Genomic DNA, 26034 nt, shown 5'->3' on the forward strand with positions numbered 1-26034 from the left:
TACCTCCCCGGGGCAGAGGCGGCCTCCCCCTATGTAGAGCCAGGGAGGGAGCTTATGATTGCCCAGGAGGGGAGAGGAGAAATGAGGCGACCTTTGTGGAAGCTTATCCGGTGGACATAAAGCAGCATAGGGAGGTGAACTCTGGGCCAGGGAACCTGCTGCCTCAGGCCTACCCTGTTAATTTAGCTCCAGGCGGCAACAGAGCTCTGGAGTGGTATCTCTGGAAAGCAAAGGACTTAAAGGAGCTTCTCAAGGCAGTGGTGGAAGACGGGCCAAATTCCCCCCGGGCCCAAACCTGCTGCAAGACATAGCTTATCACCCATGTGTCCCCGAGGGCTGGTTTGACGTGGCCAAGGCAGTCCTCACGAGTTTCCAGTTCATAAAGTGGTGCGCCTTCTTTAAGGAGGAGTGCCGGGTGAGAGCCGAAGCTAACCGAGCAGCCCAGCCAGCTATCCCTATTACATATGCTATGCTGGCTGGAACGGGGGAAGGATTCTCTACGGGGATCCAGCAAGCTGCGCTACCTGCTCCGTACTGTGAACAAATGAGGCAGGCAGGACTTAATGCTTGGTACAAGCTGGATAAGGGGCCCACCGAATCTCCCATCGCGGGGGTGTGACAAAAGCCAGGAGAGTCATTGCCAGATTTTGTAGTTAGGGTCGAACACAGTCTCCATCGTAAGTTGCTGGCTGGGGGCCTTCGGGATCAGTTTGTTAAAATGCTTGTTTGGGGTGTTGGGTCTCTTGAGGGCAGATCACTGTACAGATCAGCCATTAATAGGCCTGCCACCCATTGCTTCTGATGCCGAGCTTTCTTTTCCTCCTGGTTTGTGTTCAAGCAGACCAGACGATGCAAGTCAAGGGAGTGCCCGTGTCCCATCTCTAATCTTCGGTGGCCTGAACTACAAGTCTATAGTCACAGGCATGTTCTGTAGTAGTTTTTCTAAGGTAGACAATGCCCATGAGGAAAATTATATTCTCACTTTAAAACTTGCTTTCCCTTTGGTCTGAAAGGGAGGTTTTTTCTACTTACTGTATACTTCGCTGATGGCGAAGTGAATCTAGCTATGAGATTATTATTTAAGTTCTTATTTTGGCTCTGCTATTACAGAAAAATGTTAGCCATCTCTTTTATAAGGTCTAAAGATTAAATTGTACGTCCTACAGATTCCTTCATAATAGAATTAGTTTCCTACCTTGAAGAGAATAGAGAAATGAAAGAACAAGCTGGGCTTAGAATGGAGAAATGAGGGAGCAAGTCCTAGATTGCTTGCTGACAATAGCAATATTACATGAATACTTAGCAAACCGTTTCAACCATTAGATAACAACTTAAGAAAACATTTACCAGAAGGTCCAATGCCTTCTATAAATTTTAAGAATCATGTATTTGAAAACACCTCTTAAAGATCTAACATGGTGTAGTTTGTTTAACCAGTAAACTTAAGCACAACCATATAAAATGTTTTTAGTTTCTTTCTACCAACAAGTTTAAAACATGATACACAGATTCAGGTCACACAAATTAAAATGTATCTTTGATTGATTTTAGCAGCTTAAATTTATGGACAATCTTATCTATAAGCCATTTAAAATAAAACTCTTAATAAAATTTCCTATGTGGACATACAATATGTACACACATATAACATAGCATAATAGACCTATATAGCAATTTTAATAATAGCTTTTAAAATCTTTAACTCTTTTTGTAGATTGCCAATTGATTTGAATTGCTTTTTCTTTTTAGATTACTTTAACACATTGCTTTAACAGAGCATCAGAGTTTAATTCTATGTCAAAGAGAAATTGGCCAGTCCACTACAGTGGCTTTCAATGTGGTAAGCCTGGGCTTCAGCAGAAGTCAGCTTGTGAAGAGCCCTGGCAGCTCTGCCAAGAGTTGGATCACTGGAAATGGACCTGCCCTGGAGTCGAAGGATGCCCAGGTCAGAGCCACAGATCTTATTGGCTCTAAGCTGAAAAGCCCTTCACTCAGCCCAACTTCCAAAGTGACCACTGCAGCTGAGGGGATGGTCAAGTAGGGTCAGCAACATTGCAGGCAGAACTGTAAATTTCTTGTTAGAGATGCCCCCTGCCTTTACCTGGCCAGCTCTCCTCCCAGGCCAGCCAAGTAATGAAAGTCAACAGAGTGCCTTCCCCTAGGAGGTTCACACCTCCCTTAGGATATACCCCATGTGAAGAGATAGATAGGTCTGAGCCTCTTAACTTACTAGGCCTAAAGCCCACCAGATTATTATCAAACCCCTTCTATCAGGTTCTATTTGCCTCTCAATCAGAAAAATTACTTGTAGCTTAGACAGCACCTTTCTTAGCTCCTCTAATAATGACTCTGTCCTTTGTTCTAGACCCTGTCTAGTGCACTTGGGCCTCATTCCTTTGTCATCATAACCTCTACTCTACCTCCAATGGCCTACTCCCAACCTGTGTGTACTGATGGTCCTCTTCCCCACTTAATGCTGTATAATTGTTCAAACCTGGTAAATGCCACTCTTAGGATCATTGGTTACTATCCTCACTCTGTCTTTTATGACCTTGTCTAAATATGATCAGAGTCGGCAAACTTGGAAGGCTTCCATAGCCTTGGCAACTCATGACGACAGCCTAGGGTAGTTACTGGCACCATAAACTAGAGTGTCAATTTGTTGGGTCAACAACAGGAGCCACTGTGCACTTGCTCCTCAGGTGGGATCTCTGTCCTTAATGTGCTGTACATTGTGATTTAATGCTATAACTAGTACTCAAACAGTATGTTTCACTTTGTGTTTCTATGTGGGTGCAAACTGTTGAAATCTTTATACTAAATTGATCTTCTGTATATAAAGAGAATTGAAAATGAAAAAAAAAAAATGCTTGTTTGGGGAGAAATAAATACTGATCATTGTGTGGCCTGCGCTGGCCTGAGGGAGGCTCATAAATCCCCAGAGGCAGTTAAAACTAAGGTGGAGCCTTCAGGTGTGGCGGCAACCCCTAAAAGCCCAACACTGCCTCAAGGCACTGCGCCTCCAATTCCGCCCATGTGGCCACCCCTTTATGGTTATTCCCCTCCATTGGATCGCCCGCCGCCATCTTGTAAACAGCGTGCCTACCCAACCCCACAGCCAGTCCTGCTAGGCCCCAGCGTGCGCAGTCTTCCCTGTAGATGGGGGACCACGGCCTTTCTCTGCACTCTCTTCCAGTCAGTGTAGCCTGTTGCACCCATGCAGGCCATGGCCAGATACTCCAGGGAGACTAGTCCCTAGGGCTGCTTTTTTCCTCCCCATTTACAATTCAATGCTGTCCTCACTAGGAGGGAGAAGAAAAAATGCCTTTGGCTACCACTGGCCTTACCTAAAGGAACAAAAAACCTTCATCCATTAACCCTTTCCAACCTGATAAGTCTTTCCTTACAGTTAATAAAACTTTCCCTCCAGCACTACGGAAGTCCTTCATTCTCTGCCGCTTTGTTTCAGATGTGTTTCCCTGTCCTAAGCAATGGGCTCCTATGCTGATGACCAGCTCTTTTCTGTGCTGCTGTAGTTAACTTATCTGGGAGTTTGCACGGGTCTTGAAGGTTTCGTGTTTCATGGGATTTGTCTGTCATTAATGTTTGAGTGATTACCTAACTCTGATCAGATCTGCCCCACAGCTTTGGTTAAAATACTCAGGTTATACGTACTAGTTTTTGGCTGAGTGGTTTGACTCTCTAACAGTTTAAATTCTCAAATGGAGTCTAACAACTTTGGGACTTCCAGTAGGATCCCTAAAACTCTCAAAGGATGGGACTCTAAATAAGTCAATTCAAATTATACAAAGTGTATTAAAATGTTGTATTCATGTTTTTGCTTTCCAGCTAAGGTGGTCTTACAAGTCTTTACATGTCCTTAATATGCTTTAAACTTGTTTCTTTTACAAATCCGCTTTTACAAAAACTATAGTGTCTCTTTTTAACAGTGTTTGCTTAATCGGTTACTCTGCCATTTCTAAAGTTAGGTCATGTAAGCTCTTTTTAGCTCTGTTAAGTAGTTCTAAGTTATGTAATAATTTTGTGTACTAACTCTTATGCTCAAGGTTTTTATTTCTGGTTTATTCAATAACAAAAAACATAAAATTCATGTTCTGTCAAGGTAACCTATTGTGTACTCTACTGTCTCTGTTAAGTTCAAATTAATAAAAAGCATTACTAAATATCATTATGATTAAATCTACTCTAAAAATGTTAAGATCATCCTGTCTAATAAAGGGCTATCATTTCAGGATGTTAAAAATTTTATTCTAACCAGATACTCTAAGTTCTCTTGACACATGTAACAAACTTTCTAAAAATCAAAGTTCTAAATTCTCTAAACTTTTGGTATCTCCAAAAGGGCCCCTGGAGATGTCAAAAAATATATCTCTCATATTACAGAGATAACAACCAATTAAAATGTTTAAATTAAAAGTCCTGCCAAAATGTAAAATAATTCAACACTCTACTAAAATTCCTCACAACCCACAGGAACAGACTATGGTAAAAAAAAAAAAAAACCATCAATGCCTCAAAAAACAGTTATTAAAACAAAAAGGGGGAGTGGCTACCCCCATCTACAGTTACATAAGGCCTTGTTTACCATCAATATTTAAAAAAAAAATTTTTTTTTGACAGGCAGAGTGGACAGTGAGAGAGAGAGACAGAGAGAAAGGTCTTCCTTTTTGCCATTGGTTCACTATCCAATGGCCGCTGCGGCCGGCGCATCGTGCTGATCCGAAGCCAGGAGCCAGGTGCTTTTTCCTGGTCTCCCATGCGGGTGCAGGGCCCAAGGATTTGGGCCATCCTCCACTGCCTTCCCGGGCCATAACAGAGAGCTGGCCTGGAAGAGGGGCAACCTGGATAGAATCTGGTGCCCCGAGCGGGACTAGAACCCAGTGTGCCGGCGCCGCAAGGCGGAGGATTAGCCTGTTAAGCCATGGCGCTGGCCAATATTTTAAATTTTTCAAAAGGGTCAAGGGAGTCAAGGTTCCAAAAACATTGGGGACATTTAACCCCTAAACCTCAGATGCTCGTTAGATGGAGAGACCCTCTCACCTGACTCTGGAGAGGGCCGGACCCACTGATTCAGTTGGGAAGAGGATTTGGCTGTGTGTTCCCCATAGGGGAGTTGACTCCAATTTGAATACCGGCCAGAAATATCAGGCCTATGCCCGATGTAAGTAACAACCCACCCAGGGAGCGGTTAGCCCCCGAGGGAGATCCCCTTGTCTTTCCTCTTCCAGAAATGGATGGAGATCGAAATTGAAAGGCAGGCGATGATGTGGACGCTACTCTTCACTGTGATCCTGACAAGAAGTGCCCGGCCCAGTGACAGGGGATTCGATGACCCAAACATGATCATCAAAACACTTCAGGAGGACCTAAAAAAGACGAAGAGAACTCCAAGAAAGCCCCGTTTGGATGGGCCTTAATGGACTCTTGCCCTACTTCTTCCCTCTTCTTGGACTGCTTCTTGCCCTGCTTTTAATCCTTGCTATTGGCCCATGCATAATGAATAGGCTTATACAGGTTATACAATAGTGCATAGAGGCAACAAGGGTGAGACAGGTTGAGGTTCATTACTAGAGGCTGCTAGCCACAGAGGGCTACGATCCCCTGAACTGGGGAAGCGTCCCCGGTGCTCTCCACATTGCCAATGACGGGTAAGATTCCGGATGGACCGGAACAACCTAAGACAGGCGGTGGAGAAAGCTCACCACGCTCCCATAATTATAAGTCACGCGACACCCCAAGACGGGTAAAGTACCCAGCGTCCTGTACCAACCTAAGACAGGGCTCATGGCCAAGCTGCCTGGGTTACCAATGACGGGTAAGGGCAAGGACGGCTGGGGGCAACCTAAGACAGGGACCGCGTACTAAAACAAAAAGGGGGAATCTGTGGGGCATGAGCGCGGCCAGGCCAGGCCCGGCCCGGCCTGGGGGGCTCCGCATGCGCAGCTGCTCCCGGGTGCCCCCGCCCGAGCTGCGCGAAATGGAGCCACGCGGAGCCAAGTAAGATGGCGCCCAGAGGAAGTAAGATGGGCGGAATACTAAGTTGTTTACCACTAAAACTAATTGGCTGTGCAACATCAGGGGAGGTAACAAAACTAGTAACAAGTGTATAGACATATGGCTAGTCCCATAGAAATCCCCCCACAAAGTGATTTTTAAGTGATTGGTTGGTCCTTAGCACTGCCCCAATGACTCTACAGTTTTGTGCTATAAAAGGTACTATTATGCAAAAGGTAAAAAAAAAAAAAAAAAAGAAACAATTACCCCTCACCTTCAGCTAGCATTGTCCTTTAGAAACAGGGAGTCAGCATTAGGAAAAAAAATCCTCTGATGGGAGTCACAGTGAAGTCAGCATCTCACTCTGAAGCCCTCTGTCAATATTTCTTCATTATGAGGATGCATATATAATCCAGGCCAGGAAAATAGTCATTGTGTCTATTTAAATGGTATTGCATCATTTTAAAGAGCACCTGTGAGAAATTAAAATTGGACAAGGATAATATATATATGAACAAATGAATCACCGAAAGCAATAGCATGAAATTTGTTAAGACAATTGTTGGTGTGAATTAATACAGAAGTTTTCCGCTTGTTTCCACATTCTTACTACCCTAGTTCCATAATTATTTCCTGGGTTATTGCATCTGGATTATGCCTCTTTTGACTATCATTATGCATGAACTCTTCATTGCTTCATAGGGAAAAATAATACTTTATTCCAGCTAAATGCCACAAAAGGGGTAATTAACCTGATTTTTTCTGCTTGAAAATCACATCACATTACATATTAAAATATTTATCTTGGGTATCAAGGAGCTCCATTAGACATTCAGCCATGGGGAATGGTGACAAATTGTGTGGAACATCATTAGAACACATAGTTATTCTGGCCTGAATGATCTCTGAATTTATTTGTTCATTGCTGATCATTTTATTGTTGATGGATCCAGAAGAAGAAATATTTATCTCCTCTTTAGAATTCATTGAAATTCTTTTCCACCTTTAAATTTGTTTTATTTAGCCTGGCACTTACCCATATCAGTATCCTATTATCACTGACATCACAATTAATAGGAATTTATGAAATATTTGACCATGGTTGAGCTTCAACAACTCTCTAGTGCAATAATTTAAATCCAAGTGGAAAATACCAACCCTATCAGAAGCAAAGTATAACTTAGCATACATTGAAATATCGCTTTGTCAACTCCCAAATGTAAATGCCTTTAGATATTGCCTGGAAGCAACTACTGTATCTTGAAACTGTGACTTGAGTTTTTTTTCAAGAGAGACACATGTCTTTTTGGATACTTATTTTATCTTATCCATCTCCCTCTCTCACTGGGCCTCCAATTATGTGTATTCGACCTTTTCAATAATTTCTTATACTGTTTATTCTTTATGCTTTAGTTTTATGTTAATTTTATTTTAAAAAGACATTCATTTGGAAGTCTGAGTGATAAGAAAAAGACAGAAACAGAGACACCCTCTATCCATTGATTCACTGCCCAGGTGCATTAGCAGGAAGCTAGATCAGAAGTAGAGTATCTGGGATGCAAACAAGGCACTCTGATATGGGATGTGGGCATCCCAATTAACAGCTTAACCTGCTGTGTCACAATGCCCACCGCCAGTTTATTTTTAAAATTGACCTATGTTCCAGTTTTCCAAATATGTTTTCTGATACTTGTACCTCAGCTACCATTAAAGTCATGTGTTGACTGCTTGAATTCCAGCAGTTGTATTGTTCAGCTCTCCTGTGTCTATTTGATGCTTTCTCTATGAATTTTATTGTCTGGTGAAATGTGTCAAGTGTTCATATCATCCCTGAATAGTCTAATGAGTTACTCTTTGCCTTTTTCTATTGTCTATTTGGATTAATTACTTGCCATTTTCACTATTTTTTTCAATACCTGCTAATTATGATATTGTGTTAGAAAACTTGGTAAGGATTTGATGGGATTTGATGATGCTCTCTTGCTTCAAGGTTTAACTGTCATGTCTTCATAAGTGATAATCTGTTTCTGGTTTCAGAATGTCAATTTAAAGTGTGAAATAAGTTGGTGAGTATCGTCTTAAAGATTATGATAACCACCAGGTATATGAAATGCCACGATGGTCTAGCACTCAGATTAGTGGGGACTTAAGGAAGTCAAATGATAGACTCATAGATTAATGTCATTTCACAGTAGACTTAGTGTATTCATAAAACTATGTGTAACTCTTCCCTCCATTCCTGAGTATTCATTGGACTACTTGGTTAAAATCCATAGAATAAAAGCTTTTAAAACATAAAAACAAGGGGGCCAGCGCTGTGGCATAGTGGGTAAAGCTGCCGCCTGCATTGCCAGCATCCCGTATGTGTGCTGGTTCAAGTCCTGGCTGCTCCACTTCCAATCCAGCTCTCTGCTGTGGCCTGGTAAGGTGGTTGAGGATGGTCCAGGTTTTTGGGCCCCTACATTGGCATGGGAGACACAGAAGAAGCTCCTGGCTCCTGGCTTCATATCAGCTCAGCTCCAGCCATTGCAGCCATTTGGGGAATGAACTATTCAATGGGGGATATCTCTCCCCCTCCCTTTTTTCGCTCCTCCTCCCCCTCCCCCTTCACCTCTCTTTAAACTTTGCCAAAATTTGAAGCTACATACTGCAGGAGTCTAAAAAGAGAATGTGAAAACATCTAGAGGGCAGAATAATATTTTCTCCAGTTTTTTTTTTTAGGGTTAAGGAGAGAAATATATTCCTCAAACTCTGATCCAATGCCTAGAAGAGTCATTGCTGAGGAAAAGGTTGACCCAGAAGCAGAAAGTTTTGCTTCAGTTATAACCCATCACTGATCCAGTTTAGTCATGATTGCTTTGAACTGACCAGCTCTGCACTTCTTTGCTTTAATTTTATTCCATACCTTGGGGTATTGCTTATGTAATACCACAAGCAATGGGATTGAGCGGTGTGTAACTATACTCAAACTTATAAGTGAATCTCTATAAAATAATATTGAGGCAAGTGAGACACAAAAGATTATATATTGTTTGTTTTCATTATATAAATTACAAAAACAGCAATATTTTTTCTAAATATTAGAATAAACTTACATTTTTCAGGGATACAGATTGAAAAGCAATGTGAGGGGACATGCCTGATGTTCTCTTTCTTGATCTAGGAGTTGATTACACCTTTGTATTAAGTATGCAAAAATACATGAGGCGTTATTTTCACTTAAGATGGGCACTCTTTCCATATACATATTTATATACTAGTAAAAAGTACCCTGAAAAAATGCAGGACTATATTCTCAATATATCTTTTTCAATTACTTTTATCCAGAATATACAAAAATCCCCAATATCAACTTTAGAAATATAGACAGCATGAGGGAAGAGTAAGCAAAAGTCTTGAAGAGATACTCCACAGGAAAGGATAGCTAAATGGCCAATAAATATTAAAAAGACCTTTGATTTTATGTTATATTACCACCATGATGTGATACCACCACATACAGAAGACTTTAAGTGAAAAAGATGGAAAATAAATGTTGGCAAGGATACGGAGCAACTAGAACTGTCATACACTGCTGGTGATTGTGAAAATCGTCACAGCCACATTGTGAAAAAAGTGTTTGACAACATTTAGTCAATCTGAACATTTGCATGCTTTATGAGCCAAAAGTTCCCTTTCTAGGAATACAGTTATAGAATTCTGATATTCCCCAAAGTGCATATGTTAATAATGTTCGTAGAGCTAATTTAATTAGGTAAAATTGTAGACAGGCCAAATGCCCATTTAGTGAAGACTGGCTAAACATCATATAATATGTTTACATAATGGAATACTATACAACAATGAAAATTAAAGATCTATTATCACACTCAACAATATGGGTCAATTTTGAAAATACAATACTGACAAAATGAAACAAGATACAGAAGAGTACATGCTGTATTATTCCTTTTTTATAAACCATATAAGCATGTGGAAATAATCCATTTTGTTAGAACTAAGGACAGTGGTTAACTTGTAGTTGTTAGTTAGTAGAAGGGAGTATAAAGTAGGTTTCTGAGGAGAAAGTACAATTTGTTTATCTTGTAGCTGATTTAATTGAGAGCTTGTTCTTAGTTTATTAAACTACACACTTATGAGCATTCTAGCTATGTACCTTATCATTAAAAAAATAATAGTGCATCTATGGAAGTATCATAAAAAGACTTGACAGATACCTATATGATTATTCTTTCTGGTCAGTATTGGAAAGGGAAGACAAATGTATCATGGGAATGACCCTGTATTATCAACTTAATCAGGTCTTGACTTCAGCTGTTTCTGCTATTCCAGATACTCTTTTGTTGTTGTCGTTATAGTTGGAATAAATCAACTCAAGCTCTGGTTCCTGATATGCAGCTATTGATTTGGCAAAAGCTATTTTCTCTACATTGATTAGCAAAGACCACCAGAAGCAATTTCCTTTCATTTCACAGTACAGTAGCACACCTTTATTTTCTGACCTTTGGTTGTTTGTCTTAATCTAGTACAGAGCTACCTTGATCTACTGTAATACTGCATTTTTGGGGGACATAAATGTGGCCTGCTACATTGATGTTATCTTACTGTTTGAAAAAAGATGAGCAGGTTTTGTGGGTACCTTTGTAGGAAGCATATGTTCCAAAGGCTGGAGAAGATTAAGCTTCATGAAAACCTGTGAGGCTCCAGACTTTGGGGCTGCTGCCTTGGGGGCGTTTCTCAAGATCAAATGAGAAGGCTTACTTTCATACATGTTATATGTTGTTTTCCCAACACTAAAAAAATGTTTGATATATATATATATGTATATATATATATATCATATATGTATATGATATATATCTTATAGGTAGTATGTCTCAGAATCAAGTGTGTGCAGAATCCATTTAATATTTCACTCAGCTTTGAGAGAACCCAAGAGCAAGAGGAGACTCATAGGTGGGTCCTGCATACAGGGTAAACTGCTCTGCACTGGAATATTCTGACTCAGTGGATTCAGTTTTACTTGAAATTTCTGTGCTAATTGTGCCTTCTGTCTATAATCTCTTGGAAGTCCCATTAGCAGAATCACAGCATAAGACTCTGTGGATATGAAAGAAAAGTCACAGCTTCTTTGAGAACTTTGTTTCTGTGAAACAGATTTGGGTTTATTCTAGCAGGTTTTAGAAGCCTATTTTAAATGGGTTTTGTCCTTATAATGTTATAAAATAGGCATGGGGCTGACATTTGGTGTGGTATTTAAGGTGCCATTGGAATGCCTGCATCCCCTATTGTAGTTTCTGGACTGGAGCACCGGCCTCTCAATTTCAGCTTCCTGCTGATGTAGACCATAGTATTTGCATACCTACCATGCATGAATGAGAACCAGACTGAGTCTCCAGCTTCTGACTCTGAGCTGGCTTGTTTGGGCTATTGCAGTCGTTTGAGGGGGTGAACCAATGGATGGAAGACCTCTCTTCCTATAAGTCCATCTGTCTCTGTCTCTCTGCCTTTCAAACAAAGGAAAATAAATTTTAATAAACTTTAAATGGGCACATATAGTAGTAATCCACCATCAAATGCATCTTAAATTGGACTGAACAGATCCTAAATTGCAAGGCAGCTTCACATGCAAGTGCCTTTAAGACCCCATGGATCTATATCCATTGCTTTTTTTATTCTCTCAAACTATATGTATGATTTCATGAAGAATTTATTATGATTAAGTTGATAGAAGTAGTAAAAGATTCAAGACTTGTTCACTGTGTATAGTGAAATAGTATTTAGCAGGTTTTAAAAACTAGTGCTTCAAACAATAACAGAGATGAATCTTGCAGATAATAATGAAGGAAGACACACAAAGAGATATATGCTAAATGATTTTATTTACAAACTACTAAGAACAGGCATAGCTAATAAATTGCATTAGAAATCAGATGGGGGAGTTGGCGCTGTGGCATAGCAGGTAAAGCTGCCATCTGTAGTGCTGGCATCCCATATGGGTGTTTGTTCAAGTCCTAGTTGCTCCCTGCTAGTGCACCTGGGAAGGCAGTGGAGGATGGCCCAAGCACTTGGGCTCCTTTGCCCACGTGGAAGACCCAGATGGAGTTCCAGACTCCATGCATGGACCTGGCTCAGCACTGGCCATTGCAGCCATTTAGGGAGTGAACCAACAGATGGAGGATCTCTCCCCCTCCTTTTTCCCTCTCTCTCAACTCTGCCTCTCAAATCAATATTTTTCTTTAAAAAAAGTAGAACAGTATTTTCCTCTGGGAGAAGATCAGTAAGATGGCACACAAAATATACTGATAGGGTGTTACCAATATTTTACATTTTGGTTTATGTGATATATATGTTTAAAGGCCATTGAAGTATGACTTAAAATTTGATTTGCTTAAGTGAAAATTTTTTAAAATGAGAGATATTATATTTTTATGAATCTTCTCTTGATTTCTATGAGAAGGGAACATCTAAGATGCCCAAAACTCAGAAAATAGAACTTAAGGTATGTGTTTCAAAATAGTGAAATATGAAATGAATTCATGAGTGTATCCCCAAGACAATCCCACGTTCAGTGATTTGGTAGAACACATAGGACTCAGTGTATTTCTGTGCCCCCAGGTTGAGTAGTTACACCAAAAGTAGACAAAGAAAAATCCGCAAAGGGAAAAGACATGGAATGCAGTCCAGAGCAAACGAGGCACGAACTTCCGAGAGCCCTCCCTTGGTGGGGTCACACAGGATGCATTTAATTCCTCAGGAAACAAGTCATAACAACCCATGTAAAATACTGTCTACCAGAGAAGCTCAACAGTCTCAGTGCTCAGAGTCTTCATTGAAGGCTCATCACTTAGATACCATGTGGGCACATATCACAAATCCAGATTCTCAGGAGGAAGTTAGATAGCATAAATCACATTGCTTGAACAAATGATTCCAGCACAGTGATCCACTATTACCAGGGAATGGACAGAAATCTTCCCGTCATAGCCAGATTCCCAAACACCAGGCAAGAGCTTACTTTGCAAGCAGACCTTTCTGAAGATAGCAGTCTCGGGTCAGATCGATTAACTCCCTGCTGCATAGCAACCGCTCATGGGCAGGTCCACTATAAGCTCCAATATCTCAAAAATGGAGATTTGATTCAGCCTATTAGGTAAGAATCACGACCATCACAATTGAAGATGTGATGTAGAGGACAGTCTTAAATGTCAATGATGGCCTTATGACTAGGTTTCATTTCAGAAAGGAGGAAGTTAGTGGATTTTTTCTTGCCAGCTTAAAGCTATTGTTAATTTAATCTAAAATTTATCTTTTTATGTGTTGGCTGTAACTAAATTGGAATGGATCAGCATCAAACAGAATATAGAAGTCGGAGTCCCCTATCTGAAGAAGAGAGGGCATTTTTATGTTGCATGGCTTATTGGCATTATGTTCGGCAAAAATCCATTGTAGATATGTTGTGTGTGATTAACATGGTTAGAATATGGATGTTGAGTGACCAAAGTAGAGAACTGTGATGCTTTGTTTTCCTTTTTTCTTAGCAACATTTCTTAGTGCATTTATGGGTATTCCCTTCTGTGGGTTGAAAATGGGAGCACTACATTTCCCAGACCATCTTGCTCACTGTGGATCTTAATGCTGCCACATTTTGTCAAGGAGAAGCACTGTCAGAAGTTCGGAGAGGGACATGAGATGCAAAATCATTTTCTACAAGTAATAGCAGAGATGTGTGGGCTCCTATAACCATGACATTTTGGAGAAGCCCGTCTGTGTTTCCCTGTAGCCAACCTGCCCCATTGCTACGAAGCATCTGTGATTTCAGAGGAAATTCCCTGCAGTCCTGACTAAAAGCAGTTGCAGCAATTTGTTTCTTCTCAGAATCCCTGTGCTGGTGGTGAGCTTCAAAGCCAGCAGTGTGCATCATGATCCACCATTTCCCTACAGTAAATTATCCCTGCTTATAAGTTCTGTGAAAGTGCTTGACTAAACTTTCCTTCCATGTTTTCTTTGGTTATAAATTCTACAATCTCATGACTCCATCGAATCAATCATTTCCCTATTTACCACAGCAAGAGAATCAAGAAACAAGAACATCCTGTCTTGGTGAAGAAAGGCCATAATTTATATTCACATTTCATTGCCTGTATCTAGTCAGTCAGTCTCACAATCTCTTGGGGCCCTGAGACATGTCACCTCCATAGCTCCACAAGGAACCAGATGTTTGTGACTGTGACTTGTGAGGGAAAGGTATTCCAGACAATGAAAAATATAAATGGTTAAGACCTTAAGGCAGGAGACTATCTGGAACATTCAAGAATCACTGAGGGTGCCAGTGTGACTAGAGCTGGGTAATTAAGAGAGAAAGGATAGGTGATAGAGTCAGAGGTGATGATGTGGGGTGGATGGGGGGGCTCTATCACAAAGTAACTTGAAGGTTCTAATAAGGCTTTTGGTTTATAATAGAACTGATCTGTAAATGTACTGGAGAGGTCTGAACCTGGGAATGATACTCACTGGCAAAGAGACAAGCAGTTTAGAGTTCATTGCAATAGTCCAGGTGAAAGACGATAACATCTTAGGCCAGAGTGGTAGCCGTGGGTATAGTGAGAAGTAGTGAAATTCTATACTTTTTTTGAGTTAGTGAGCAGGATTAACTAGTGGACTAAATATAATTTATGGAAAAGATGAATCAAGAATGACTTTGAGTATAAGTTTGATGTCTATGAGTAATACTAATGCTGTTAAATTATGCGTGGCATAATTTTCTGAGGAAACAATTGAGAAGGAGATATAAGAGCTTGATTTTTACACATGGTAGCTTTAAGAAGGAAATTCCAAGTCGAAAGATCACAATATGAGTCTCCTGTTCAGAGCTCAGATCTCTATCAAGGAGATATGTTCTGTTGTCCTCAAAAATTATATAAAGGCATGAAGTCCATGAAGTCAGGTGAGACCAAGAACTAAGCCCAAAGTACTTCAGCATTATGAAGTTGGGAGGGTGAGGAGAAATTCACATCCAAACTGAGAAACAGAGGCAGGTGAAACAAAACGAAAGCAGGCTAGTGAGCTTTCCTGAATGCCAAGGAAGGGAGATCATTCGAGGAAATGTGTGATCGGGTGTGTCAAGCAGTGGTGATGGTTGGGTAACATAAGGCTTTGCGGCTCACTTTTAGTTTTTACAGTATGAACCATCCTGAAAAAAGCAGTTTCTACAAAATGATGTGAGATTAAGCTTGGTAGATATCTGTTGCCCATACCTTTTTATGCTGTCCAAATTCTTTACTGTCTTTTGATTTTATTCTTGTCTTTCAAAAACAAAATTTTAATTTTATGAGGTTACTAATTTTGTTCTTTACTAGATCTCATTTATTATTTCTTAAGAGTGCAAACTTTAATTTGCTTTCATCTTGTAGTATTTCATATTCTTCAAGTTCATTTGCATATTCAGAGGAAATGAATTTACTTTGTCTTTTTCTTCTATTTCCTTAAAGGTGTATGTTTTCTCTAGAATAGGTAATTTGTCCTATCTTTCTTTTCTCTCCTTCCTTGCTTTCTATCTGCCTTCCTTTCTGAGTCCTTTTTCTAATTTTTAATTTCATAATAGTTTTATTTACAGTTATTATTTTAAATTTTTTTATTTTTTATTTCATAAATGTGAATTTACAAAGTGCAACTTTTGTATTGTTGTGGCTCCCCCCCCCAACCTCCCTCCCTCCCGTGGCCCTCCCCTCTCCCTCTCCCATCCCGCCCTTTATCGAGTTTCATTTTCAACTACCTTCATATACTGAAGATCAACTTAGTATATACTAAGCAAGGATTTCAATAGGCTGCATTCACACAACCGCACAAGGTATAGGGTACTGTTCGACTAGTAGTGTTTTTAAGTTTCATAGTAAAACACATTAAGGACAGAGATCCTACGTGGGGAGCATGTACCCAGTGACTCCCATTGTTGATTTAACAATTGGCACTCTTATTTATGACATCAGCAATCACCCGAGGCTCTTGCTATGAGCTGTCTAGGCTATGGAAGCCCCTTGAGTTCACTGACTCTGAACTTGTTTAGTCAAGGCCGTGTCACAGTGGAGGTTCCTTCCTCCCTTCAGAGAAAGGCGCCTCTCTCCTTGATGGCCTGTTCCTTCTGCTGGGGTCTTGTTCACCAGAATCTTTCATTTAGATTGTTTTTTGCCACTGTGTCGTGGCTTTCCATGCCTGTGAGACTCTCATGGACCTTTTAGCCAGATCCGAATGTCCCAAGGGTTGATTCTGAGGCAGGAGTGCTATTTTGGGCATTTGCCATTCTATGAGTCTGCTGTGTGTCCTGCTTCCCCCGCAGGATCATTCTCTCCCTTTTAATTCTATCCTTCATTATTTGCTTCTCCTTTCTTTTCTCCTCTCCCCACTTTCCTTTTGCCCCCACAAGTGAAAGTTCCTTGAGAACCGACAAAGAGTGAAAGTTCCTTGAGACCCGATGAACAGTGACCGTGTCGTGACTACAGTTATTTTGATATTTTCCAAATTGAAATAGGAAAAAATATTTTGGGGTAGGGAAGTTGTAATGTGTTTTTTTTTTTCAGTCTGGGTCTTTTTTAATTTAAGGCATCTATTAATATGTTAGTTTCTTAGAGTCACAACAAATGCATGATAATTAGTATAACACAATTCTCATGTTAATGTGATATTAATACAAGGAGAACAGATTCCTCCCTCCCTTACTTCCTTCATTTTTTGAATTTTTGAAATAACATGTTTTTACTTTACATTATACTCAAATGCTTAATGCTCTACTAAATAAAGATTTCAACAAGTAAAAGGTTCTAGCTCATCAGGAATATAGGCAAGGCCTATAAACAAGAATCAAGTGAAAATATGATCATTTCACTTACATACAGTAAGTTTTAAGATAATCTCAGCTCATTAAAACTATAGTCATATATCATTCTAAAACATTAGTTTGACAAAGTTATAAAACAATTTGACAGAATTACATTTACAGCAGTACTGATACACACAGGCATTTTCTTTTTTTGTTTTTGTTTTTGAGTTTTTTTTAATTTTTGCTCCCACACTTACGGGAGGACATGTGGTATTTGTATTTTTCGTGCCCAGCTTATTTCACTCAACATGATGTCCTCCAGTTGCTTGCATTCTGCTGCAAATTGTAAAATTTCTATTTTTATAACCAAATATATTCTATTGTATACTCTTTTTTAAGCTTGTTAAAAATTTTATTTATAACAAGTTTACATGCTTATGGGCTTCAGTGTGATGTTTCAATACAGGCATACAATGTGTATTATCAGAACAGGGTAATCAATGATTCCACTTCTTTGACTTTACTTTGGAGTGGAAGCTTGGAGCTTCTTTCTTTGATTTGTTCATACAGTCTGTACTAGGTTATTGTGAATTACATAATTACTTAATAAGTTTCAAATGAGTTGTTTTAAGAAGCTTTTATTTAATGAATACAAATTTCATAGTTACTGCTTTTTGGAATGTAATGGTTCTTCCCCCCACCCCCACCCTCCCACTCCCACCTCCATCCCACCTCCTACTCCCTCTCCTATCCCATTCTTCATTGTTTCATTTTTAATTAACTTTATATACAGACAACCAACTTTATACTAAAAAGATTTCAACAGTTTACACCCACATATACACACACACCAGGTATAAAATACAGATTAGAACAAGTTTTACAGTTATTTCACATAGTGCAACTCATTAAGGACAAGGTCCTATTTGGGGAGTAAGTTCACAGTGACTCTTGTTGTTGATTTAGCAATTAACACTCTTATTTTTTACCTCAATGACCACCCGAGGGTGTCTTTCATAGTGGTTTTACCAGTTTGCATTCCCACCAACAGTAGTTTAATGTACCTTTTTTCTCCACATCCTTGCCAGCATTTAATATTTGCTGATTTCTATATGAGGGCCATTCTAACTGGGGTGAGGTGAAAATCATTGTGGTTTTGATTTGCATCTCCCTGATGGCTAGGGATCCTGAGCATTTTTTTCATGTGTCTATAGGCCACTTGGATTTCCTCTTTTGAGAAATGTCTAAGTCCTTTGCCCATTTCCTGACTGGGTTGTTTGTTTTGTTGTTGTGGAGTTTCTTGGTCTCTTTGTATATTCTGGTTATTAATCCTTTATCAGTTTTAAGGCTTGCAAATAATTTCTCTCGATCTGTCAGTTGCCTCTTTATTTTACTGAGTGTTTTTTTTTCCTATATAGAAGCATCTCAGTTTGTTGTAATATCATTTGTTAATTTTGTTTTTATTGCTGGGCCCCTGGGGTCTTGTCCAGGAACAATTTCCCTGTGCCAATGTTTTGTGGAGTTTCCCCAATTCTCTCTAGTAATTTGATGGTATTGGGTCATAAATTTTGGTCTTTAATCCATTTTGAATGGATTTTTGTGTAAGGTGCAATGTCAGGGTCCTGCTTCATACTTCTGCATGTGGAAATCCAGTTTTCCCAACACCATTTGTTGAAGAGACTGTACTTGCTCCAGGGAATGGTTTTAACTCCTTGGTCGAATATAAATTGGTTGTAGATGCCTGGGTTGATTTCTGGTGTTTCTGTTCTGTTTCATTGGTCTATCCACCTGTTTTTGTACCAGTACTAGGCTATTTTTATTATAACTGCCCTGAAGTATGTCTTGAAACTTGGTATTGTGATACCTGTAGCTTTTTTTTGTTGTTGTATAAGATTGATTTAGCTATCCGAGGTCTCTCGTGATTCCAAATGAATTTCAGCATCATTTTTTCTAGATCTGAGATGAATGTTTTTGGTACTTTGATTGGTATTGCATTGATTCTGTAAATTTTTTTTGAAAGAATGGATACTTTAATGATATTGATTCTTCCGATCCATGAGCATGGAAGTTTTCTCCATTTTTTTGTGTTTTCATTTTCTTTCTTTAAGTTTTGTAATTTTCATCATAGAGATCTTTGACATCCTTAATTAAATTTACTCCAAGATATTTAATTGTTTTTGTAGCTATTGTAAATGGGATTGATCTTACAAGTTCTTTCTCAGCTATGGCATTGTCTGTACATACAAAGGCTATTGTTTTTGTGTGTTGATTTTAAATCCTGCTATTCTACCAAACAGTTCCAGTAGTTTCCTAATGGAGTCTTTTGGGTCTCATATATATATATATATATATATATATATATATATACATATATATATATATTCATATAATCTTCAAATAAAGATAGTTTTACTTAGTACTTACTGATTTGAATCCCTTTGATTTACTTTTCTTACCTAATGGCTCTGGCTAAAACTCCCAGGACTATATTGAATAGCAGTGGTGAGAGTGGGTATCCATGTCTGATTCTAGATCTCAGCAGAAATGCTTCCAACTTTTCCCCATTCAATAGGACATTGGCCATGGGTTTGTCATAAGTTGCCTTGATTTTGTTGAGGAATTTTCCTTCTATAGCCAATTTTCTTAGAGTTTTCATCATGAAAGGGTGTTATATTTTATCAAATGCTTTCTCTACATCTATTGAGATAATCATATGATTTTTGTTCAGAGTTTGTTAAGGTGATGGTCATATTGATTGATTTGCAAATCAATGTTGAACCATCTCTGCATACCAGGGATAAATTCCACTTGGTCTGGGTAGATGATCTTCCTGATGTGTTGTTGAATTCGATTGGCCAGAATTTTGTGCCTATGTTCATCAGGGAAATTGGTATGAAGTTTTCTTTCCCAGTTGCATCTTTTCCAGATTTAGGGATTAAGGTTATGCTAGCTTCATAGAAGGAATTTGGGAGGATTCCCTTCCTTTCAATTGTTTTGACTAGCTTAAGAAGAATTGGAGTTAGTTCTTTAAATGTCTGGTAGAATTCACCAGTGAATCCATCCAGTCCTGGTCTTTTCTTTGTTGGGAGTGTCTTTATTACTGATTCAATTTCTGTCTTGGTTATGGGTCTGTTCAGGTTTTCCATGTCTTCATGGATCAATTTAGGTAGGTTGTATGTGTTTAGGAATCTATCCATTTCTTCTAGGCTTCCCAGTTTGTTGATCTGTCTAGTTGATCTGTCCATCGCTATAAGTGGGGTATTGAAGTCCCCCATTACTTTTGTATTTGAGTCTATGTCACCCTTTAAATCTTTTAACATTTCTTTTAAATAGACAGGTGCCCTGTAGTTAGGTGTGTATATGTTTATAATAGTACATCTTCCTGTCTAATTGATACTTTGATCATTATATAGTATCTTTCTTTATCTGTCTTAATGATTTATGTGTTAAAGTCTATTTTGTCTGATATTAGGATGGCCACACCAGCTCGTTTTTGGTTTCTGTTAGCACAGATTATCTTTTTCCATCCTTTCAGTTTCAGTCTGTGAGCATCTTTGTTGGTAAGATGTTTTTCTTGTAGGCAGCAAATAGATGGGCTTTAATCCATTCAGCCAGTCTGTGTCTTTTAACTTGAGAGTTGAGACCATTTACATTCAGTGTTACTATTGTTAAGTACCAACTTTGCCCTGCCATGTTTCTGTAAATAGTTTTGTTTCTGTACTTTGTATTTAATTTGTTCTTTTGCTTGGTAATTTTCTTCATTCATCTGCTTTTGTAGTGATATTCCTGTTTCTCTTTCTGTGCCTAGCAATCTTTGAGCATCTTTTGTAGGACTGGTTGAGTAGTTACAATTTTTTTCAATTATTGTTTGTTGTGGAAGATCTTTATTTCTCCTTCATTCATAAATTAGAGTTTTGCAGGCTACAGTGTTCTGAGTTGACAGGTTTTTTTCTCTTAGGACTTGGAATATGTCTTACCATTCTCTCCTTGCCTATAGGGTTTGTGATGAGAAATCTGGGGTGAGTTTAATTGGCTTTCCTCTGAATGTGATTTGTCATTTCTCTTATATACATTTTAGGATCTTTTTTATGTGTTACCGATGAGAGCTTTGCCACTATGTGTCAAGGTGAGGATCTTTTCGGGTCTATTGGGAGTTCTGTGTGCTTCCTATACTTGGATGTCTCTTTCTTTCTCCAGATTGTGGAAGTTCTCTGTTATTATATCATTAAAAAGGCTTTCTAATCATTTCTCCATTTTGACATATTATGAAATTCCTAGGATCCATATGTTGGGTTGTTTGATAGAATCTTGCAGGTCTCCAACCCTGTTTTTCAATTTCCTAATTTCTTATTCTTGAGTTTGGTTTGACTGTGTTATTTCCAGAAATTTGTTTTGTAGTTCTGATATTCTTTCTTCTGTTTTATTTATTCTATTATTGAGGCTTTCCACTGTATTTTTTATTTGATCTATTGAATTCTTCATATCTAGCATTTCATTCTGACTTCTCTTCAATATCTCAACTTCTTAGGGAACACTATTTATATTGTGAATTTGTTTCTGATTGGTTCTAAGTAATCTGATGGTTAATTTTCTGAATTTTGTTTCTGGAATATCCTTGATCTCTTTTTCTTAGGCTTCTTTTATTGAAGAGGAGATGTAGTGTTCCTTTTGGGGCTTAGAATATCTTCCTTATTCTTATTAAGGCTTTTCCCTTTGTTTGTTTTTTTTTTTTTTTTTTGGCATTTCCAGTTGCTTTTATCTTTAATATGTGTCTTCATGCTTGTAGTGAGATTTCCCTCTGCTATGAGCTGCTCTGTGTCTATGTGTTACCAGTGGAAACATGGAGCCCCACCTCAGGGAGTCCTGATCACTTCTGGATGGTGATGGGGGCAGATAGGAGAGCTCTGGTGCATTAAGTCCCACCTACTTGGACTGGACTGTGGTGTGTAAAACAAGCTAGGGATTTCAATGTTCAGAACTTCTCCCCATTGTACAGCTTGCATAGTGGTAGGGGCAAATTACTCTGAAATGTTGTGATCCTTGTTTCTGGGTGGGAGGATGTTTTGAAGTGCTCCCCACAATTGATGGGCATATTAACGGGTGGCAAATGCTATAGTACCCTGTTTACATTTGGAAATGTAAACAGATGATAGGCTTCTCCTAGCAGGCTGGAGATCCAGTTGCGAGGAGGGAGGAGACATGGATGGACAGGGATCTGCCTGAGTTCTCAGTCTATCCCTCTATTCATCCAGCTTGGAACTTCAAACACAGTTCACCCAGCTCTCCTGCCTGCTGCTAACTGCAGCTCCGTGGACTCATGACTTTGCATCTCACCTGGTCCACTGGGGAAGGGTGTGTATGTGGTGTCAGGTCAGTCTCCCCATTTGGCTTCTCCATTGCACCTCCTCAGTACCTCTGTCACTCTTTTCTCCCTCTGCATGGATCTGCTCAGTCTCTGCTGGACTCCCGGGCTTCTGCAAGCAAAACTCTTGTGGTTTTGTTGCCAACAGGCATCTCCTTTTTTTATTAATTATCTATTTTCCCCCTGCAACTCAGAACGTCCTATTGCTATACTGCCATCTTGGCTCCACCCTATTGTATATTCTTGCATTCATTTGCTGGTGGACACCTTGGTTGAGCCTATATTTTGATTATTGTGAACAGTGCTACTGAAAACATGTATCTCCCTGATACACCGTGTTCAAGTCTTGGATCTATAACTGGTAGTGGAGTTTCTGGATCATATAGAGGATATGTAGCCATTTGGGGAGTGAACCAATGGAGGGAAGACCTTTCTCTCTGTCTCTCCCTCTGTCTGTAACTCTGCCTCTCAAATAAAAAAATCAAATCTTAAAAAAATAGCTCAAGAAACTCAACAACAAAACAATCCAGTTAAGAAGTGGACAGAGGACTTGAATAGGCAATGTCCAAAAGAGGAAATTCAAATGGCTAACACTGACATGAGAAATGTTCAGGATCATTAGACATCTGGAAAATGCAAATCAAAACCACAATGATGTCTCACCTCACCCCAGTTAGATTAGATTAGCTCTTACATAGAAATCAACAAACAACACATGCTGGTGACAATGTGTGGAAAAGGGTACCCTAGTCCACGGTTGGTGGGAATGCATACGAGTACAGCCATTGTGGAAGACAGTATGGAGATTCTTCAGAAATCTGAAAATAGAATCTTAAAATATGACTCTGGTATCCTACACTTGGCAATTTTCCTAAGCTAAATGAAATCAATATATGAAATAATTATCTGTACCCCTGTATTCATTGCAGCTTATTTTATAATAGCTAAGAAATGCAATCAACCCAGATGCCCAACAACTGATGATTGGATTAAGAAAATGATGTAGATATACACAATACACCATTACTGAGCCATAAAAAAGAAGTTCTGTCTTTTGCAACAAAATGAATGCAAATGTAAACCATTATACTTAGTGAAATAAGCCAGTTCCAGAAACACAAATATATGTTTTCCCTGATTTGTGATAACTAATATAGTACAAAAAATTGTAATGTATAATTATTTGCATTGCAATCTGTATGGAATTATTCCTGCACATAAACTATTCACAGGAAATATCTTAAAGTCTGAACTTAATTATTTTCTTGTAACTACAAGTAAATATTTAGTTGCTACATTGTCATTGGTTGTAACTCACTGAAAGAAATTAGGAATGACTTACTGACCAAAAAATGTATGTGGGTGAGCTGGTCATTTATATGTTAAATTATTGTTTATAGCTGCTGTCTACATTCCTACTAAACTAGGGCCGTTTTTTGCTTTTATTGGTTAAACTTCTTATTTGGGGGAATAATTAAGTCATTTTTACTATAATGTAAGTTTCAATTATGTTATCTCAAAAACTCAAAAAAAGGGTAGATAGAATAAGGAGTCAACCAAGGGAGGGAGGAGTGGAATATCTTTATATTTTTAGACTTGTATCTACCAATCATATTGAATCTGTTAAAATTAACTAAAATTAAAAAAATTTTAAAAGATTTGCATTGTGGCAGAGCAGGTTAAACTACTACTTATAATGTCCACATCTCATATTGGAGTGCTAAACCCTCTACTACCTTCTTTTGACATTATATAGTCCCACTTTTAATTTGTTTTTTTAAGATGATTTTTAAAATTTATTTTTATTTGCTTTTTAATTTTTTTAAGGAATACAAATTTCAAAAGTAAAACTTCAGGAATATAGTTATTCTTCCCACCATACCCACACTTCCACCCATACTATCACCCATCTCCTCCTCCCTCTCCCATTCCCTGCCCCATTCTTCATTAAGATTCATTTTCAATTAACTTTATACACCAAAGACCAACTCTATACGAAGTAAAGATTTCAACAATTTGTGTGCACACACACACACATACACACACAAAACTCTTTGAGATCTAGTTTTACAGTTAACTCTCATAATAGAACTCATTGAGGACAGAGGTCCTGCATGGAGAGTTAGTGCACGTTGACTCTTGTTGTTAATTTAACAATTAACACTATTATGTATGACATCAGTGACCACAGGAGGCTTTTGAAATGAGCTGCCAAAGCTGTGGAGGCCTTTTGAGTCCACAAACTCTGTCAGTATTTGGAGAAGGCCATAAGCAAAGTGGAAGTTCTCTCCTCCCTTTAGAGAAAAGTACATCCTTCTTTGATGGCCACTTTTTTCTGCTGGGATCTCACACGGAGATCCTTCATAGAGAACATTTTTTCCAGTGCCTTGGCTTTTCCTGCCTGAAATACTCTCACAGGCTTTTCAGCCGGACCAGGAACACTTAAGGGCTGATTCTGAAGTCAGAGTATTAATTAAAGTGATTGTCATTCTATGAGTATGCTGTGTGGCCTGCTTCCCATGTTGGATCATTCTCTCTTTTTTAATTCTATTATTATTATTATTATTATTACCAGACACTTGACACTATTTATATGATCACTTTCACACATTTTTTAATCTTTTTTTTAACTTTTATTTTTTTTAACTTTTATTTAATGAATATAAATTTCCAAAGTACACCTTATGGACTACAATGGCTTCCCCCCCATAACTTCCCTCCCACCTGCAACCCTCCCCTCTCCCTCTCCCTCTCCCCTTCCATTCACATCAAGATTCATTTTCAATTCTCTTTATATACAGAAGATCAGTTTAGCATATATTAAGTAAAGATTTCAACAGTTTGCACCCACCTAGAAACACAAAGTGAAAAATACTGTTTGAGTACTAGTTATAGCATTAAATCACAATGTACAGCACATTAAGGACAGAGATCCTACATGAGGAGTAAGTACACAGTGACTCCTATTGTTGACTTAACAAATTGACACTCTTGTTTATGGTGTCAGTAATCACCCTAGGCTCTTGTCATGAGTTGCCAAGGCTATGGAATCCTTTTGAGTTCACCAACTCTGATCATATTTAGACAAGGTAGTAGTTAAAGTGGAAGTTCTCTCCTCCCTTCAGAGAAAGGTACTTCCTTCTTCAATGACCTGTTCTTTCCACTGGGATCTCACTTGCAAAGATTTTTCATTTAGGTTTTTGGGTTTTTTTTGTTTGTTTGTTTGTTTGTTTGTTGTTGTTTTTTTTTTTTTTTGCCAGAGTGTCTTGGCTTTCCATGCCAGAAATGCTCTCATGGGCTTTTCAGCTGGATCTGCATGCCTTAAGGGCTGATTCTGAGGCCAGAGTGCTGTTTAGGACATCTGCCCTTCTATGAGTCTGCTGTGTACCCCGCTTCCCATGTTGGATTGTTCTCTCCCTTTTTTGTTCTATCGGTTAGTATTAGCAGACACTAGTCTTGTTTATGTGATCCCTTTGACTCTTAGACCTATCAGTATGATCAATTGTGAACAAATTGATCACTTGGACTAGTGAGATGGCATTGGTACATGCCACCTTGATGGGATTGAATTGGAATCCCCTGGTATGTTTCTAACTCTACCGTTTGGGGCAAGTCAGCTTGAGCATGTTCCAAATTGCACCTCTTCCCTCTCTTATTCCCACTCTTATATTTAACAGCAATCACTTTTCAGTTAAGTTTCAACACTTAATAATAACTGTGTATTGATTACAGTATTCAACCAAAAGTATTAAGTACACTTAATCCTATCTATATGTTTACTTTAACACTTAAAATTATCACTTTAACAATTAAGATGGCATTTTTATCACTAAACTTAATG

Source organism: Lepus europaeus, chromosome 1, assembly GCF_033115175.1.
Source record: "Lepus europaeus isolate LE1 chromosome 1, mLepTim1.pri, whole genome shotgun sequence".
Taxonomy (NCBI): domain Eukaryota; kingdom Metazoa; phylum Chordata; class Mammalia; order Lagomorpha; family Leporidae; genus Lepus; species Lepus europaeus.